The sequence below is a fragment of the Tauraco erythrolophus genome, chromosome Z, assembly GCF_009769465.1.
Source record: "Tauraco erythrolophus isolate bTauEry1 chromosome Z, bTauEry1.pri, whole genome shotgun sequence".
Classification (NCBI taxonomy): domain Eukaryota; kingdom Metazoa; phylum Chordata; class Aves; order Musophagiformes; family Musophagidae; genus Tauraco; species Tauraco erythrolophus.
This window is the reverse complement of record NC_141496.1, coordinates 69,512,930-69,527,223: the sequence shown is the minus strand read 5'-3', so window position 1 is coordinate 69,527,223 and position 14,294 is coordinate 69,512,930.

The following is a 14,294-nucleotide window of genomic DNA, read 5'->3' as shown; positions in this document are numbered from 1 at the left end:
TGTAAACTGTACTAGTCTGTGCGGGGCTGTACACGGTTCCTTTAATTTTTGTTTGCTTTTAGTTCTGTTTTTTAAGTGGAGGAGTGTATGGAAGTTCCATATCAGTGCCATTGTTTTTTATGTGAGCATCTTAATAAAGCAAACAGTCTTCTCATTGCAGCACTGATTTAAAGCAGTAGTATATTCTCATCTGAATTTGGGGATCTTGTAAATAAGTCTTACTATCTGCTTCATCAAAATATTTTTCCCATAACTATTCAGTTGCCAATTTCTGTTTTGTGCCTTTCCTCTTCAATGTCCTTAACCTGTTGCAGTACAGAGAAAATACAGTGCCACAAGAAAATGAAGCTGCTAAATCTTCTTCTATTTTTTTAAAATCACTAACATTATATTGCATTGAAGGAAAGAAAAAAGTCTCTATTTAATTTTTTTTCTTCTTCCTAACTTGATGTGTTTCTGGTATGTCTTATTTTTAGATGGTATCACTGTTAGAACACTATTTTCAGAAGCTGAATGTAATTTGTGTAATAAAGTATTCGCAGAGCATTAGTTGTCGGAGTGTACTTTGGAGTTTTTGCATACTTTTTAAGTTTTTTGTATACAACTTTTGTAAAAGTTACACAGACTACTTAATACAGTAAATATTTTAATGTCTTCTGCCAGCATAGAAAAAGTGCTGTTTTGTACGGAAGCTGGAAAAATATTTTTCTATGTCACAAGGTGGTTTTTTTTTTTCAAGTCTAATGATTTACATATGTGTACAAACTCAAGCTTAAACATTTAAAGGAGAATTTTACTTGTAAAATAAAACTGCAGGGTATTTAATAAAGCATGGTCGCAGCTAAGAGGAAACCTGTGTCTCAAATTAAATATGCAAGTTAGTCAGGGTAGGCACCTAATACTACTTGATTTGTAATACTGATTTTCTTGTTTTCCACACTTACTTTTTCATTCATGCAACAGGAGTTCCCAATCCTGTAGTGTGCTCACCCATTGAACAGGAGACTTGCAGAATTACTTGCTAGGTAATTATCCTGGCTGTATGAGTCATCTGAAGAGTGAATCATTGTGTGACGTCATCATGATTTATCAGTCCAGTGTGAGGATCAGAGCATGATTAATCTCCTTTTAAAAACTGTATTACAAGCAGAGCGTAAACAGCTGTAACTGACGCAAGTTTTTATGAAACAGCTTTCGTTATCGTCATCGCAGGTGTTGTAATGGGCTATTGCTGGTGTTGAGCTTGGAAAATAGGCTGCAGGATTCTCGTGGAGGCGGGTTTTGCCAGGTATTTTTTGAGGGAGTAAGGGTAATGATAGTGGAGCAAAAGATAAGATCTCCTCCCCCAGCAAGATTTCATAAATCTCACTCACCCTTGACATGTTGGTTTTTCTCAAGTATAGTGATATCTCCAGGACAGCTTTCTAAAATGCTGGAGTACAGGCTTTGTTTCACGTGATCGTATTTACTGCATACTCTTAAGCTGCTTCCTCTTCTGCTAATTTCTGTTTACCTAATGGCGCAATGAAAACAGCCTGTTTCGGTCTCCCTTTCAAAAGCAAGGCAGTATTATTTTTAGCTGTGGCCTTCATCCCCTCGTATATGAATAAAAACAAAGTTATCGGGAAGGATGTTCTAAAGCTGTCTGTAAAGATGCAAGTGTCTAGTTTACAGGAATTTTCCAATGACAGCAATTAAGACAGCTGAGGTGGCACTGCTGTCATAGGTGGTGTGTATGGCATCAGTTCTAAAAGATCACAGGCTTTTCTCGCTGTATTTTTCTAACATTTGGAGAGCTCACATTATGTCCATCTGATCTTGGGTGTTCTCTGCTTCCATGGTATAGGTCAATTAAGACAATATGCAGCTGCCTCCTCCTTTCCTTTAGTTGATCCTTATCTCAAATTAAAAAAAAAAATGCTTTGCTGAGGGGGAGTAGCCGAACATGGTTTAATTGCAAGTAGTACAAGCTAAAACAGATTAATTCAGCTTTAGTCATAATCTTTGCTTTCTGGAATTCAGAGGTTGGTCTCCACAATAATCCTACGCTGCATGAAGAGAAGGATGTTGAGGGAGGTGATTCTCCCCCTCTACTCTGCTCTGTTGAGCTCCCACCTGGAGTACTGCGTTCAGCTCTGAGGTCTCCAGCACATGAAGGACATGGAGCTGTTGGAGCTTGTCCAGAGGAGGGCCATTAAAATGATCTGAGGGCTGGAGCACCTCTCCTACAAAGAAAGGCTGAGAGGGTTGGGATTGTTTGGCCTGGAGAAGAGAAGGCCTTACTGCAGCCTTTCAATATTTAAAGGGAGTTTATAAGAAAGAGACTTTTTACCAAGGCCATTAGGGACAGGACAAGCGGTAATGATTTTAAACTAAAAGAGGGCAGATTTAGATTGAATATTAGGAAGAAAGTCGTTATTAAATGGGTAGTGAGACAATGGAACGGTTTGTCTAGAGAAGTCATGGATGCCCCATCCCTGGCAGTGTTCAAAGTCAGGTTGGATGAGGCTTTGAGCAACCTGATCCAGTGGAAGGTGTCCCTGCCCATGGCAGGGGGGTTGGAACTCGATCTTTAAGGTCCCTTCCAACCCAAACCATTCAGTTATTCTTTGATAACTGCATTGGTGGGCAACCAGCTACTTTCCAGCAGCAAGCAAACTTCAGCACCTCAAGTTCCATGCTCTAATTTCATACAGGTACATGTAATTTCATACATGGCAGAAAAGCTGAACCTGCTTGAAGGCACTGATTGTTCTTTATATCTTATTAAAGCGATGTACCATAGACTTTATACCGCAACAGAAAATCCACGTAAAATGGAAGACAAACAAGCTTTCTGTAACCGTAGCTCTAGTTTTAATAAGCCAGGAGACCATCCTCCATCCCAGCAGGTTCTATGTGCTGATATTTTTATTTATGTATTAAATGTTGAATACCAGTTACTCAGTTTCAGCTGTTGGATTTGGAATGCATGTGTATCATGTAGTTTCAGCGATTGTCCTAGTTAAGACTATGCTTTCTAGTGAACAGCATGGAATCGCGCATTTTAAGACTTCAAAGACACAACACTAACTTTCATGAATTGCTGATTAATCTTTTCTTACACCTTTTTAAGATGGAGGAGCCTCGGCTATTGTAGGGGCTGAATATTTTCATTAAAATTAGTCTGATGAAGTAGCTAAGCACCTTTCCCTGCAGTAGTACTGTATCGAACATCTCCCTGTTTTGAATAGTGTGTGACATACTGGAAGCCCTTCAGCATGATGGGAAGGTGGCTGCTTATCCACTGACACGCACTGTGGGGTGATTTTCAGAAGCTAGCTGTGAACCAGCTGTAAGTGAGGGCAGACTGGGGCAACTGCAAGCTGACACTGCAACCCGCACTGAACCGTAACGTGCAGGTTGTCACCCAAGTCATCTGAAGGTGTCCCAGTTAAATGAAATTACCACCCCAATTAAGCAGCTGTCCTTGCCACAAGTATCATTAGGTGTAAATTGACTCCTCGGGAAGTATCTTGATTAAGTAGAGTTTTCTAATTAAGCAGTGCACTGTAGCAGTTAATGAGGATTGATAGATCAATGCCGTAAATTGCAACAGCTTCTTGTTTGCCAAAGCTAGATTTATTTACATTTTATCAGAACTTTTAGGTCAGTTAATGTCTGTCATGCTTCAAAGGATTAGGATAAAGCATGGGTCATGGTGTAGAAGAGTCTTTGTTGATTTCTGTCTCTCCATTCAAACAGGCATGTGGGAACTTGTTTGAAAGACTACGTATGTTTTATCAATACAAGGTGTGGGAAACAAATCACTGCTGAGCAATTCAAAAGCAACTTCATTATTTAATTGCACATTAGGACCTACTTCTAAATTTGAAAGACTGTGTTATGATATAATGTGCAGTTTGTGTTGATTCATGTAAGGTACTACTGAAAAAAAAAACAACCAGCACCAAGTGTCCAGGTCAATTACAATTAAGAGCTGAAATTAGGCCACTGTATTTTCTATGTGAAATAGATGCTAGTAAACCCTAGAGTTTTAGTACCCTGATTTGCCTTTACCTGTTTTTTTAATTCTTAAATGTCAAAATGTTTTTTCTCCATCGTGAATTACCAAAATTTGTTAGCAAAATTTACACTATAATTGCTCTTCAAACTCCTCTTCAATACCTGTGAAAAATTTAAATTCATCTGCATAGCTAAACATTACTAGCAGAAGAAAAGAGGGGAGCTAGCAGTGCAGACGAGGATTTTAAAATCTCCAGTGGCAGCTACTTATCCAAGCAAAACCTGTGACCTTCTTGCTGTTTCTGGACATGGTGGCTGGAAAACCTAAAGCAGCATCCAGCTGGCTTTGCACACATATTTGGAGAGGTACAAGAGAGAGCTGCATGGGAGTCAACTTGGAAGCTGCATTAGAATTTTCTAAATCCTACAGGTCATGAAGACACGTTTGCTGAACTGCTGCTTTCTTTAGCTCCTTTCCGCTAGTGTTTCTTATTAATTAGTTGCATGTGATCACTACGTCCTACAAGTGAAGCTCTCTCTGACTTCATTGTACAACTTTAAAAAAAATACACAGATGACGTAGGGCATTTTTTTGTCTAGGGAAGTGTGCCAAAAGTACCATTTTAAAGATTCAGTGGAGTGATTTGTTCTTAGCAAATAGTCAGTGGTAACAGTTCAGTAAACTTGGGAAATCGTTATTAATTATCAACTATGTTTATTTTTCAAACTGAAACATACGAGAAACCTAATCTTTCTTTTTTTGTTAGAATTTTAAGAATTTTGTCAGAATGGGGATAAGGCAACCCACATACCCAGCCATAACAGGCTAAAGTTGGTGCTGCCTAGTGTGTAGGTTTTCAGAGCAGAACCCTGCCTTGGCCGCAGACCTCCTCAATGCTCTGATACCCTTCCCCTTCCAAGCCCCCCTTCACCCACCCCTGCCCTCCCCGCCCTCGCATTTCCTACTGCTTTCTGCAGCCATGGCACATCCTAAAACTGCAGCTCAAGAGAAAGTTACTTGCATTAAAAAGTAATGAATCCCACAATTATGCTGTCTTTCATCAAGCTGGGTCTGAGGTTGCACACTGCGCCACACATAAGGAACTGGAGGGATGGCATTTTTCCATGCGCTCAGACACGCGAACCTGCTCACAGCAACCAAGGTTTAATGACTGCGGAAAGGTGGTGCTCAGTTCTTAGGAAGCTGCAAAGCTGTACTGAACATTTGCCACAGTTGGCAGCTACGATATAAACTGCCTAAAGCACAAGCAGAACATTTTTGTACTGTAACTTCCGCAAAAGGTCAGTCACGCAGCCCTCAGAAATACATTTATGCTGCCATAATTACCACCTGGTTACAACTTCTGCTGTATCCAGATGACAATTTTGCTGTGCATGCTGTTTGGGAAAGAAAGCCTCAGAGAAACAGGCCGTTGGGCAGCAGATCCTTCAGGCGCGGTGACAGGCTGCCACCGTGCGACCGTGCCGGCAAGGGGGCAGAGGAGCCAGGGCTCAATCCGAAACAAATCCACAACGCCTGTGGAACCGAATTCACAGAAGTTAAGACTCTCAAAAATTAATTTTGCCAGCACAATAGCGTGCCCTTACACTAAATCCTGTCTTGTTCCTATTTAGTCTGCTCTCCTTTCCTAGGTCTTTAACCTGTGGATGTGATTTGTGATGTCTCTGCCTAGGTAAACATCCAAAATCAAGCTGGTGGGGAAGCTCACATTTTCTGCATATCACTGTGTCCTAGTTTTAGCTAGGACAGAGGTTTTTTTAACAGCTAGAAATGCTCAGTGTTTTGGTTTCACTCAGAGGCTCACTCTGAGAAGAACGCTGATAACAAGCTGCCAAGGACTTTTCAGTGTGCCGGAGTGCAGAAACACAGCGGGATAAGGGGGGAGCACAGTTGGGACAAGGGGGACACGATTCCCCTTGTGATTTGTGTGGAACTTAAGACTGAGGGCCAAACTGACCAATTAGTATTCCATATCATGCAGCGTCATGCCCAGTATAAAAGCGAGGGTCAGCAGGGAAGAGGGGCTTTTGCGCTTTGGCTCTTTTGCTCTTTTGCGCTTGCTGCACTGTTGCTCTGCTGTTTTTTCTTTCTTTTCTCTCTCTCTCTCTCTTTCTCTCCCTCTCTGCCCCTCTCTATTTCGGGGCCTCGTGTTCGTCCGGGATTTGCAGTTTTCGGGACGAGACGGGCTTCGCATACGAGGGGGTGGTGAGCATCTATACTGTACTAAATCATCTGTATTAAATCATTCTTATCTCAACCCACGGGTTTCCCGTTTATCCCTTAATTCTCTCCCTCATTCCTGGGGGTGGGGGAGGGGGAGTGACCGGCTGTGTGGGGGGGAAGTTTTCAACCTAACCCACGACAGTCTTAATTGGCGCCCAACGTGGGGCCCGAAGGGGTTGAGATAACAATGTTGCTGGCTGGAATGCTGTTTGTTATGCTCGCATACATGTTACCGGACATTTATAATTTACTGCCTTATTTACCCTATATGATGTTAGGCGGAATGTTTATGCGGTTTTCTGGCTCTGGGTGTTGGACCGGCATGAAAAGTATGTTATTGGTAATTAAGGGCTTTGCTATGCTGTATGGTGTAACTCTGATAAGATCATCAGTGCTGGGACCAGCTCAGTCTCTGTATTCGGCGGTGCAGAGGGGGATGGTGATGTGGAACTCATTTATTAATTTTGAGCGTTACCTGGCAGATATCATCGCCAATTACACCGGTGACTTTTCATTCACAAAAGCTTACCTTGATTTTGATAATGCCGAACATCATTGGAATAATTTAACGGGTTTGATTGTCCTGCAAGGTCTCCTGAATATATGTTTAATTATCTATATATTCAAAATCAATCGGCCATTTAGGGGTGTATATCAATTTATTTCTCGGGTTATTGTGCTTGCCATCTCAACTCCCATGACAAGCACTATAGCTACTCAGACTACAACGGTATCAGTTGCCCCCATAACGAAGAGAAAACGTATACAAAAGTTAGAAGATGAAGAAGAGCAATCAGGGCCATCACAACAACCAAATGAGGAAGAGCAATCAGGGCCATCAGAGCAACCAGACAAAGAAGAGCAACCAGGGCCATCACAACGATTGGAGGAAGAGCAACTGAGGAAATGTGCGCGAAAGTCAGAACGCAGAGGAGAGAATGATGGTGATGAAGAGCGACCAGGGCCATCACGAGAAATGAAGCGGGAGCATTCTGTTTCGCCCCAGAGAAAATCTCAATGGAGGAGAAGTGACATCATAGATGAGACGATAACTACCAGATCTCTAAAAATGAGCGAGCTGCGAGATATTCGAAAAGATTATGGCCGTCTTAAAGGTGAGCCCATTGTCTCTTGGTTGCTCAGATGCTGGGACATGGGAGCCAATAGTCTGGAGTTAGATGGTAATGAAGCCAAGCAGCTGGGAGCCCTTGCCATGGATGGAGGCATTGATAAAGCAATTGGAAGGCAGACACAAGTCTGCAGCCTCTGGAGACGGCTCCTGGCAGCTATAAAGGAAAGGTATCCCTACAAGGACGAGGTGCCATGTAATGTAAGCAAGTGGACCAACATAGAAAAAGCTATTCAGTATCTGAGAGAACTGGCTGTGCGAGAGTTGATTTATCTTGACTCGAGAAGCGGACCAAGACTCGAAGATCCAGATGACATCCGGTGCACACGACCAATGTGGCAGAAGATTATACGGAGTGCACCAGCAGCATATTCCACCTCATTGGCAAAAATGGACTTCGGGACGATGAAGCACCACTATCCGTAGGTAATCTGGTCACCTACCTCCGACGATATGATGATAATACTTCTATACGAACCTGTGTTGCGGCTGTGGAAAAGCTGTCTGAGGAGGCCCGAGAATTAAGAGAAAAAGTAGATTTCCCACCACCTGAACGTTCTAGAATTTCAGCTGTCAGAACCAGGCGTTACCCTCCTCGAGAGAGACAAGAGAGACGGTACAGATCACGGGGTGAGCTGTGGTTCTACCTCCGTGATCATGGAGAAGACATGAGAAGGTGGGATGGAAAACCCGCCTCTGCTTTAGAGGCCAGGGTACGCCAGTTGGGAGGAAGAACCAACAGAAATAGAACTTTCTCCAATTCCTCCAGAACAGCTGTTCCCCCAGTCCACAGTGAGCAGTCCACTAGTCAAAATGGGAGGGCTGATCCTCCTAGCCATCCTGACTGTAATCCTGCTGATTCCTCTGATGAATATGATAACAGGCATTAGAGGGGCCCTGCCTCCAGCCAGGTGGAGGAGAGGGATAATCAAGTTTACTGGACTGTGTGGATTCGGTGGCCTGGCACATCACACCCCAGAAAGTATAAGGCTCTAGTGGATACTGGTGCCCAAAGCACCTTGATACTGTCAAACTTCAGAGGGGCAGAATCCATCTCTATTTCTGGAGTGACAGGGGGGTCTCAACAACTGACTGTGTTAGAGGCTGAAGTGAGCCTAACTGGAGAGCAGTGGCAAAAACACCCTATTGTAACTGGCCCAGAAGCACCGTGCATCCTTGGCATAGATTATCTTAAGAGAGGGTATTTCAAAGACCCAAAAGGGTATCGGTGGGCTTTTGGCATAGCTGCAGTAGAGACAGAAGAAGGCAGGCAGCTGTCTACTTTGCCTGGTCTTTCAACGGACCCTTCTGCTGTGGGGTTACTGAGGGTCGAAGAACAACAGGTGCCAATTGCTAGTACAACAGTGCACTGACGGCAATATCGTACCAACCGAGACTCTCTAATTCCTATCCATAAGTTGATTCGTCAACTGGAGAGTCAAGGAGTCATCACAAAGACCCGCTCACCTTTTAACAGCCCTATATGGCCTGTACGTAAGTCCAATGGCGAGTGGAGGCTGACGGTAGACTATCGTGGCTTGAATGAAGTTACACCACCATTGAGTGCTGCCGTGTCAGATATGCTGGAACTTCAGTATGAACTGGAGTCAAAGGCAGCCAGGTGGTACACTACAATTGATATCGCTAATGCGTTTTTCTCAATTCCTTTGGCACCGGAATGCAGGCCACAGTTTGCTTTCACTTGGAGGGGCATCCAGTATACCTGGAATCAACTGCCCCAAGGGTGGAAACACAGCCCCACTATTTGCCACGGACTGATCCAGACCACACTGGAACAGGGTGATGCCCCAGAACATTTGCAATACATTGATGACATCATTGTATGGGGCAACACAGCAGAAGAAGTTTTTGAGAAAGGTGAAAACATAATCCAAATCCTTCTGAAAGCAGGCTTTGCCATAAAACAGAGTAAAGTCAAGGGACCTGCCCAGGAGATTCAGTTTTTGGGAATAAAATGGCAAGATGGACGTCGTCAGATTCCGATGGACGTGATTAATAAAATAACAGCTATGTCCCCACCAACCAACAAAAAGGAAGCACAAGCTTTCTTAGGCATTGTGGGTTTCTGGCGAATGCATATTCCCGACTACAGCCAGATTGTAAAACCCCTCTACCAAATAACCCGAAAGAAGAATAATTTTGAATGGGGCCCAGAGCAAAAACAAGCCTTTGAACAAATTAAACAAGAAATAGTCCATGCGGTAGCCCTGGGACCAGTTCGGACAGGACAAGATGTCAAAAACGTGCTCTATACTGCAGCCGGGGAGAATGGTCCTACCTGGAGTCTCTGGCAAAAAGCGCCAGGGGAGACGCGAGGTCGACCTCTTGGGTTTTGGAGTCGAGGATACAAAGGATCCGAAACCAACTATACTCCAACTGAAAAAGAGATATTGGCAGCATATGAAGGAGTCCGAGCTGCTTCTGAAGTGATTGGTACGGAAGCACAGTTGCTCCTAGCACCCCGATTGCCAGTGCTCGGCTGGATGTTCAAAGGGAGCGTCCCGTCTACACACCACCCAACTGATGCCACATGGACCAAGTGGATCGCGCTGATCACACAAAGAGCTCGGATAGGAAACTCAATCGCCCAGGAATTTTGGAAGTGATCACTAACTGGGCTGAAGGTAAAGACTTTGGAATGTCACCAGAGGAGGAGGAGGTGACACGTGCTGAGGAGGCTCCACCTTATAATGAACTATCAGACAATGAGAAGAAATACGCTCTGTTTACTGACGGATCCTGTCGCCTTGTAGGAAAACATCGAAAATGGAAAGCTGCTGTATGGAGTCCTACTCGACAGGTCGCAGAAGCTACTGAAGGAGAAGGCGAATCAAGTCAGTTCGCAGAGGTGAAAGCCATCCAACTGGCTTTAGACATCGCTGAACGAGAAAAGCGGCCAATGCTCTCTCTCTATACCGACTCTTGGATGGCAGCAAATGCCCTGTGGGGATGGCTACGGCAATGGAAGCAGAGCAGCTGGCAACGCAGAGGTAAACCCATCTGGGCTGCCCCGTTGTGGAAAGACATTGCTGCTTGAGTAGAGAAGCTGATTGTAAAAGTACGACATGTAGATGCCCATGTACCCAAGAGTCGGGCCACAGAAGAACATGAAAACAATCAACAGGTGGATCAGGCCGCCAAGATTAAAGTGGCTCAGGTGGATCTGGACTGGCAACATAAAGGTGAAAAATTTCTAGCTCGTTGGGCCCATGATGCCTCAGGCCATCAAGGAAGGGACGCCACATACAAATGGGCTCGTGATCGAGGGGTGGACCTAACTATGGACACCATTGCAGAGGTGATCCATGAATGTGAAACGTGTGCTGCAATCAAGCAAGCCAAGCGGTTAAAACCTCTTTGGTATGGAGGGCGTTGGTTGAAATATCAATATGGAGAGGCTTGGCAAATTGACTATGTCACACTTCCACAAACTCGCAGTGGCAAGCGTTACGTGCTCACAATGGTGGAAGCGACCACTGGATGGCTGGAAACCTATGCTGTGCCCCATGCCACCGCCCGGAACACTATCTTGGGCCTTGAAAAGCAAGTCTTGTGGCGGCATGGCACCCCAGAAAGAATTGAGTCAGACAACGGGACTCATTTCCATAACAATCTTATAGACACCTGGGCCAAAGAGCACGGCATCGAGCAGGTATATCACATCCCCTATCATGCACCAGCTTCTGGGAAGATTGAACAATATAATGGATAGCTAAAAACCACACTGAAAGCAATGGGTGGTGGAACCTTCAAACATTTGGATACGCATTTAGCAAAAGCCACCTGGTTAGTCAACACTAGAGGATCTGCCAAATCGAGCTGGTCCTGCGCAATCAGAACTTCTGCGTACTGTAGAAGGAGATAAAGTCCCTGTAGTGCACATGAGGAATATACTCGGGAAGACAGTTTGGGTTATTCCTGCCTCGGGTACAAGTAAACCCATTCGGGGGATTGCTTTTGCTCAGGGACCTGGGTGCACTTGGTGGGTGATGAGGAAGGACGGGGAAGTCCACTGTGTACCTCAAGGGGATTTGATGTTGGGTGAAAATAGATGATAAAATGAATTGAATTGTGTGATATTAATTGCTGAATAACCCTGTCCCTGCATACCATCATCGCTATGGTTGTCACATTGTACTAATGTCATTATATTAAGAATCATCCAGCTTAATGAAGAATGAACTTCGTCAGAATCAGAACCGATTCCAAACACCCAGCAACTTCTTCGAGATCAACATCTTCAACCTGCAGACAGCGGCTGGATACACCAACTACGAGCTCCAGGCGCCACACGCAACAAAGACTACATGTCATCCGTTCTACCGACTGAGCGAATTCCACGTCATCTTTCCTGCCCTGAGAGACTGCTGTAACAGATGGAAGACATATTTTGGAGGGATGACCCATGGCTAAGGGAACAGTATATATGTAAGGTTTGAGCATGACGTGCATGGTATGGAATAAGGGGTGGATACTGTCCTAGTTTTAGCTAGGACAGAGTTTTTTTTAACAGCTAGAAGAGCTCCGTGTTTTGGTTTTACTCAGAGGCTCACTCTGAGAAGAACACTGATAACAAGCTGCCAAGGACTTTTCAGTGTGCTGGAGTGCAGAAACACGGCAGGATAAGGGGGGAGCACAGCTGGGACAAGGGGGACACGATTCCCCTTGTGATTTGTGTGGAACTTAAGACTGAGGGCCAAACTGGCCAATTAGTATTCCATATCATGCAGCGTCATGCCCAGTATAAAAGCGAGGGTCAGCCGGGAAGAAGGGCTTTTGCTCTTTTGCGCTTGCTGCACTGTTGCTCTGCTGTTTTTTCTTTCTTTTCTCTCTCTCTCTCTCTGCCCCTCTCTATTTCGGGGCCTCGCGTTCGTCCGGGATTTGCAGTTTTTGGGACGAGACGGGCTTCGCATACGAGGGGGTGGTGAGCATCTATACGGTACTATATCATCTGTATTAAATCATTCTTATCTCAACCCACAGGTTTCCCATTTATCCCTTAATTCTCTCCCTCATTCCTGGGGGAGGGGGAGTGACCAGCTGTGTGTGGGGGGGGGAGGAAGTTTTCAATCTAACCCACGACACACTGAAATTCCACACAAAATACAGAACTCGTTTTCTTCCGGACTTTTCTGTTGGGGCTTTCATCACTATGCCTGCCAGCTTCGAGTTATGTCTGGGAACTGACATGATGCTATTCACGTTGTAGAGAAGGGAGAAGTCAGGCATAGAGAGATCAAAGGCATAAATTGTCAAAAAATATCAATTAATTTTAAGTACTGAATTTATGAAATCTGATTTGTCCTCTTTTAACCCACTTAGACATCATTTTACTGCTGCTTGCCACCAGCTGCAGCTCTGAATACTCCAGCTCTGCTGATGAAAGTGCGGAGATTCTTGTCAAGCACCCAGAAAAGGACCACATTAGCAACAACTGGTAAATTACAGAAAGTTGTATCCAAGTAAGTGATGGACCATGGCACTAGCAATCTGTGGCAAGGTAGCACTGCCTGGCAGACTGGGAATGTAGTATTTCCTACAACCTGTCTTTTTTATCAGCATACCTATTTCTGCTACCAATGCATGAAGGCTCCTGCAGATCCCTTCCTCACCCTAACACTTTGCATCAGCGCAAAATGGACTGCGCGTGGCTGCAGCCAGGAGCCCTCTGGGAAGATGAACATGTGAACCAATTCTCAAAGCCTGCCACAATGGGACAAACAAGGAGGCAGCTCAGGCAACCTGAGTGCACTTGTATTTGCAAACGCCGTCTTAGTCCATGTACCAGTGGAGAGGACGAAAGGAGAACCAACTGGGGAATACATCTCTCAGGATTAATAGTTCCTGAATCAAATGTTTTAAATTAAATTACTATCTGGTTACTTCTGTCTGGAAGAGCCTTCCTTTTCCAATTAAAGCCTTTTGAGTATTGCTCTTCATTCCAAAAGTCTACATAGTTTTAATTACCAAGATTTCCACAGTAGGCCAGCAGGTTTTCTAAATTGTATAGAAGCAAGTAATACCCATTTCCTGAAGAGACCACTAAATCCTGTTTATTTGTGCCAATTTTAGCCTTCGAATTTCAAACAGCATCAAGTCTTGTTGACTTCTAACATGGCATTTCCTTCTGTTGAATTCACAGGTGGGCAGCATACTCTCAGGCCAACAGACAATGACAGCTGATGTGCCTTGCTGAATTTCCACCACCTGGGAGACTCTAGAGCTTGCATGTTTTGTTTCTAGCTAGTCTGATAAGTTAATTGAAAGCATCCACTCCAATACAAAAAAAAAAAATATACCATTACATATTTTGAAAATACTAAGAAGGTTACTATGCAAAGATTTTGATGCAAGGTCATTAGAGTAATGATGGCTTCAGCAAAAGGTCATTTCATATGGATGTTACCAATCAAATGGGTAAAAGAAACTTACCTGGTTCTCAGAAGTGGTACTTCCAAATCTGTTAACTGCTTGCTGTGAAAAACAAAACATGACTCACTGGTGCCCTTCAGCAGGGAACATTCAGTTCAAGGGAGAAGGAAAAAAATTTTGAATGTAAAAGTCTGTAGCTGAAAAGCAAGGACACCTTAACACAGAATGGGCCAATGCTACCCAAAAGTTCACAAAGTATTGAAACAAGACAGGAATGGGTTTTGTTCCACAGAAAAACACTGGTGAGTGTTTGTACAGTCTTTTCACTAGCAGATGTTTTTAATGGTGTTTTTCTTCAAACTGTGAGCTGGTTAGTGCCACTAGCAAACCCAAAAGATAGATGTTTATAGCTCTGTGCTGGGAGAAACGAGGAAACGTTTCTCATACGAGGAAATGCGCGCCTTCATGCTGTACTCTGCCCCTCAAAACAACTTGCCACAAGGGGGCACAAGCTATTACGAA